Raw genomic sequence first — 6,420 nt, 5'->3', positions numbered from 1 at the left:
AACTTGGCTCGGGTGAAGCTTGCTCTAAGACTTTCTGTATTTGACACTGTTGGCAGTGTGGAATGTTGGTGTTCCCTGCTGTGCTATGTGGTTTCTTCTACCAGCCAATTAATTACTACAGGAAACATGGGCCAGCAGAAGGAACCAAACCACACAGCAGGGGACCATGCATCTGACACACCTTAAGTGTGCAGAATGCTGAAAGATATTTCAACAAAATCTTTTGAACGCAGAGTTCGGCAATGCAGGCAACCTGTGCAAGATCAGTTTTTTGGCCCCTTATTCAACTACTGCCCAAATACAAATACTTATTTAATGCATACAAATATGTATGACAATTTCCACATTTCGTCATGTTACAACCAAAAATGTAAATGTATTTTATTGGAATTTTATGTGATAGACCAACACAAAGTGGCACATAATTGTGAAGTGGAAGGAAAACGATAAATGTTTTTCAAAATTTTTTACAAATAAATATCTGAAAAGTGCGGCATGCATTTGTATTCAGCCCTCTTTACTTTGAAACCCCTAACTAAAATCTAGTGGAACCAATTGCCTTCAGAAGTCACCTAATTTGTGATTAGAGTCCACCTGTGTGTAATTTAATCTCAATATCAATACAGCCATTCTGTGAAGCCATCAGAGGTTTGTTAGAGAACCTTAGTAAACAAACAGCATCATGAAGGCCAAGGAACACACCAGAAAAGTCAGGGATAAATTTGTGGAGAAGTTTAAAGCAGGGTTATGTTATAAAAAATATCCCAAACTTTGAACATCTCATGGAGCACTGTTCAATCCATCATCAGTATGGCACAACTGCAAACCTACCAAGACATGGCCATCCACCTAAACTGACAGGCCGGGCAAGGAGAGCATCAATCAGAGAAGCAGCCAAGAGCCCCATGGTAACTCTGGAGGAGCTGCAGAGATCCACAGCTCAGGTGGGAGAATCTGTCCAGAGGACAACTATTAGGCTAAACAAATCTGGCCTTTATGGAAGAGTGGCAAGAAGAAAGTCATTGTTGAAAGAAAGCCATAAGAAGTCCCGTTGGCAGTTTTCAAGAAGCCATGTGGGGGACACAGCAAACATGTGGAAGAAGGTGCTCTGGTCAGACGAGACCAAAATTGAACTTTTTAGCCTAAAAGCAAAATGCTGTATGTGTCAGAAAACTAACACTGCACAACACTCTAAAAACACCATCCCCACCGTAAAACATGGTGGTGCTTTTCTTCAGCAGGCACAGGGAAGCTGGTCAGAGTTGATGGGAAGATGGATGGAGCTAGATGCAGGGCAATCTTAGAAGAAAACCTGTTAGAGTCTGCAAAAGACTTGAGACTGGGGCGGAGGTTCACCTTTCAACAGGACAACGACCCTAAACATACAGCCAGAGCTACAAAGGAATGGTTTATATCAAAGCGTATTCATGTCTCAGAATGGCCCAGTCAAAGTCCAGACCTAAATCCAATTGAGAATCTGTGGCAAGACTTGAAAATTAAAGTGATAAATGTGCCTTTGCGCTATCTAAAGTGTGTATCACAACAAAAATTATTAAATAAAAAAAAAATAAATAAATAGATTGCGGCAAAATCTAAAGTGTTCACAGTGACACCAATAAAGGCTAGATAATAAAGGTGATTTTGCGCAGTGATCCAATAAACTAGGGATGTCTCCTCTAGGTGTGATAAAGTGAAAGGTGATAACAGGTCTACCAAAATCGCATAAAGTGCATTCAATAAAAAGTGATCATCAATTCATAACTGATAAAAACATATAAATAAAAGGGCTAGTAGAAATGACAGCAATACTGGTAAAATGATGCTGATAAAATAATAATAATAATCATATATACTATTCAATGTGCAATATAAATAAATAGTCCAAAAAGGGAGGGGATGGATAGGAATGCCAGGTCCTCCTGGGGAATAAGGTGATACTAAAAAGTCACAAGAGATGGGGTAGATGAAATTCCAATAGCTGGCTTCTCAGTAATAAAATATAGTGGTATTGCCCATAGAAACTTCATACAATTAATATAATGCAGTCTCCCAGAACACTCACCTCAGGGCTGGTTAATTAATGCATCTGTGAGTTCAAGTTTGCTGGTAATGCCACTGTTGTATGTAATCAGTAGATGGATTGTAGATTTCTCCTTATAAGCCCTCTGCTGGAATACCTATGAAACTCCGCTGTCTGCAAGACCGTGATAGGGGGAAGAAAGGAGAAAAGGAAGGGGCTCCACTAGTGTAGTATATTAGAAAGTGCAAAGGTGTTTATTGAGTATAAAAGGTGGACTCTTACATGGTAACAATTAGTTAAAAGCTATTTCCCCAGATAAAGACACGTGACGGTGTCGTAACGCGTAGGGATTGGCCGGAGCGAGACATACACAGGAGGAGACGTGAGAGGGCGCTGAGAGCACCGTACGTTCATTGTCATTTCTATTTTCGCTTTTAACTAATTGTTACCATGTAAGAGTCCACCTTTTATACTCAATAAACACCTATGCACTTTCTAATATACTACACTAGTGGAGCCCCTTCCTTTTCTCCTTTCTTCCCCCTATCACGGTCTTGCAGACACCGGAGTTTCATAGGTATTCCAGCAGAGGGCTTATAAGGAGAAATCTACAATCCATCTACTGACTACATACAACAGTGGCATTACCAGCAAACTTGAACTCACAGATGCATTAATTAACCAGCCCTGAGGTGAGAGTTCTGGGAGACTGTATTATATTAATTGTATGAAGTTTCTATGGGCAATACCACTATAATTTATTATTGAGAAGCCAGCTATTGGAATTTCATCTACCCCATCTCTTGTGACTTTTTAGTATCACCTTATTCCCCAGGAGGACCTGGCATTCTTATCCATCCCCTCCTTTTTTGGACTATTTATTTATATAGCACATTGAATAGTATATATGATTATTATTATTATTTTATCAGAATCATTTTACCAGTATTACTGTCATTTCTACTAGCCCTTTTATTTATATGTTTTTATCAGTTATGAATTTATGATCACTTTTTATTGAATGCACTTTATGCGATTTTGGTAGACCTGTTATCACCTTTCACTTTATTACACCTAGAGGAGACATCCCTAGTTTATTGGATCACTGCGCGAAATCACCTTTATTATCAAGACTTGAAAATGGCTGTTCACAGACGCTCTCCATCCAATCTGACAGAGCTTGAGTTATTTTGCAAAGAAGAATGGGCAAAAATGTCACTCTCTAGATGTGCAAAGCTGGTAGAGACATCCCCAAAAAGAAGTTGCAGCTGTAATTGCAGCTAAAGGTGGTTCTACAAAGTATTGACTTAGGGGGGCTGAATACAAATGCATGCCACACTTTTCAGATATTTATTTGTAAAAACTGTTGAACCATTTATCATTTTCCTTCCACGTCACAATTATGTGCCACTTTGTGTTGGTTTATCACATAAAATCCCAATAAAATACATTTACGTTTTTAGTTGTAACATAAAAAATGTGGAAAATTTCAAGGGGTGTGAATACTTTTTTAAGGCACTGTATACTACATGTTTTATGAAATTTTTATTGTTATAATCAATCTGCTTGGGTAATTGGAGCCAGTATCCCAGATAGCAAGTAATTGTGCTGCAAGTTTGAAAATTACTTGCTGGGGGGAGATGGGCGGAGCCTAGCAGAGCAGACATGCATTGTTAGAGCTCCACACCGCTGAGGAGAGAAGAGAAGGATAAAGCGGAGCCTGCAGGCTCAAAAGGTATCCATTTGAACCTTTTTGCCCCTGGGAACAAACTGTGAAAGTTTGGGCAGGAAATATGGTACTGGGAGGAAACCGTGGCAGAAATAAAAATCACCTCACAAAGAGCTCACAGGCACTCACTGCAGCTGAAGCAGCTCCAGTCACCTCACAAGATACAGCATCAGGGCGCTCTCACAGACAGAAAATGTCACAGCAAGACTTTCCATTTGAGTCAGATACAGAACAAATCCTCTCACAAACTTCTCCACAGGCCTCCTCAGTATCCCCAGAAATATTATTACAATTTGAAAAGATGCTTCACAAGGCTTTAAAACAAACCTCAGACCAAATAACAAAAAGCCTAACCAAAGAAATAAGAGAGCTGGTAAACCGCACCGTAGCCTTAGAAATAAAAATGGATGAAATTGAAATTACAACCCAAGAAAATATAACAGAATTGGAACAATTAAAAGAAGAGAATTTAATACTTCAAACTAAGCTCGAAGATTACGAAAATAGAGCCAGACGTTCAAACTTGCGCATAAGGGGAATACCTGAAACTGTGACAGACCTGCAATCTACTATTACTGCTCTATTACAAGAACTAAAGCCAGATATCCCTATTGAACGTTTAGAACTGGACAGAGTACACAGAGCCCTCACAGCCAAAAAGAAAGATGGACCCCCACGTGATATAATCATAAAATTTCATTATTACAGAACGAAAGAACAAATACTAATTGCTGCAAGAGAAAAAAAGGAACTTAATTTTCAAGGACACAATTATCAAATTTTTGCTGACCTATCCCAACTTACTATTACTAAAAGACGATCCATGAAACCCCAACTAATGGAACTGCAACGCCACAACATTATGTATCAATGGGGCTTCCCCTTTTCAGTCAGATTTAACTACCAAGGTACAATTTACAGAAGCAGATCAGCAGATGAACTACAACAAACCCTTTTAAAATTAAATCTGACAGAAACCACAAGTAGCAACTCTCCCACACGCAGAAGAATGACATCATCTTCACCTTCAGGCAGCACCCAGAAAATTCCAGAACAAAATGGGAATCATCATTCTCACAAAAGAGGCCGTTATGCCACATCATCCATGGACCAAGAAGATTCAATGGACTGACATCCTAATTCCTGATATCTCTTCATTTATTATACTAAGAGATGGTTCTCTATAAAAAACCTACATTTATAACTGAATGTAACTGAATTCTGATAGTCACACACTGTGTGGGATCATGTTACATTCCAGTTATATTTCTTATTACTTCTGATTCATATAGCCTTAGAATATATAAGTGAAATAAGGAAATTCTTGTTCAGTTATATATTATCAGGTAATAACAATAGATTTATTACTTTTTAGGACAAATATGTTCAATAATCCAGAAGTAATGGAAGCTTTTTCTTTTTTTTCTTAAAACAAATATATTATTACCTAACTAGTTCCTAGAATTATGTTTTTGTTTATTCTAATCTGAAGCAATACAACCTCAATTTTATGAGTTAACATATCTAAACAGTTACATATGAATAAAATATGTAATTGTTTACTCTAAAAGGGTTAAAATCCCAAAATAATTCAAACTATCTTCATCAATACCAAAGTTATTAATAGTACCTTTCTAACTGAATTATTTAGCCTAGGGCAAGACTAACCATATACAACCACCCTGGAATAAATAATTTCAACAAAAACTATATTCAGCACTCCAATTAATGAAACATCATTTTGATGTCTTTTGACATAGCACTTCTCTCCTGTAAGCGGAAGATCCGGTAACCCCATTAGCCCTCCTCATTCTCCCAACCATATTATGTGGGAGTGTGACGAAGGCACTTATTCCCCTGAGAGAGATATTTATTCTCTTTCACGGGTAAATTGTGATTACTTGCAAAAAAGAATTTATACAATGTATCATCTAATCTCATGTTTTTTGTTTACTCTTTACTCCAGAATTCACTAGTTTCTTTTCTATCTTTTCATCTCTTCAGTCTACACAGGTTGATCTGCGCAGTCAGCTCTGCATAACAAAAAGTAAGTCAAAACTATTTGATCTGTTGCCATGGCACCACTGAATATACTTTCCCTGAATGTTCAGGGAATAAATGTCCCTCAAAAAAGGACCAAAGCCTTCCGTACTTTCCATAACAAGAAGGCTCACATAGTATGCCTCCAAGAAACACACTTCACCAAAGATTCTACTCCAAAATATATTTCTCCTTTTTATCAACAAATTTACACGGCTTCTGCCTGTACCAAGCAAAGGGGAACTCTAATTGCATTTCACCGATCCACACCATTCACCTTATCATCAGAAATTAAAGACCCAGAAGGTAGATACCTGATACTCATGGGTTATATAATGGATACAGCAATCACGGTGATATCCTACTACGCTCCTAACAAACAACCTACACCATTCCTCTCACATATATTACAAGTGATTAATACACACAAAATAGGAACAGTGATAATGTGTGGGGATTCGAACCAGGTCCTCCTCCCATTTCTAGATAAATCACCTTTTACACCATCCAAAATAACCTCTAGATTACCTTTTTCTCAACTTCTTTCCAAATACAATCTGGTAGATTCGTGGAGAGAAAGTAACCCAATGAAAAAGAAATTCACTTATTTCTCGCACCCTCATCAAACCTT

The 6,420-nt window shown here is 37.9% G+C and overlaps 1 protein-coding gene across 1 annotated transcript in view; it reads right to left on the bottom strand.

Moving 5' to 3' along the window:
- LOC141107738 (olfactomedin-4-like) overlaps positions 1-6,420 on the bottom strand; it is a 184,135-nt gene that overhangs the window by 55,875 nt on the left and 121,840 nt on the right. The window lies entirely within an intron of this gene.

This window comes from Aquarana catesbeiana, linkage group LG09 (assembly GCF_042186555.1).
Source record: "Aquarana catesbeiana isolate 2022-GZ linkage group LG09, ASM4218655v1, whole genome shotgun sequence".
Taxonomy (NCBI): Eukaryota; Metazoa; Chordata; class Amphibia; order Anura; family Ranidae; genus Aquarana; species Aquarana catesbeiana.
Note: the sequence above shows the minus strand (reverse complement) of the source record. Positions and strands in the feature narration are given on the sequence as shown.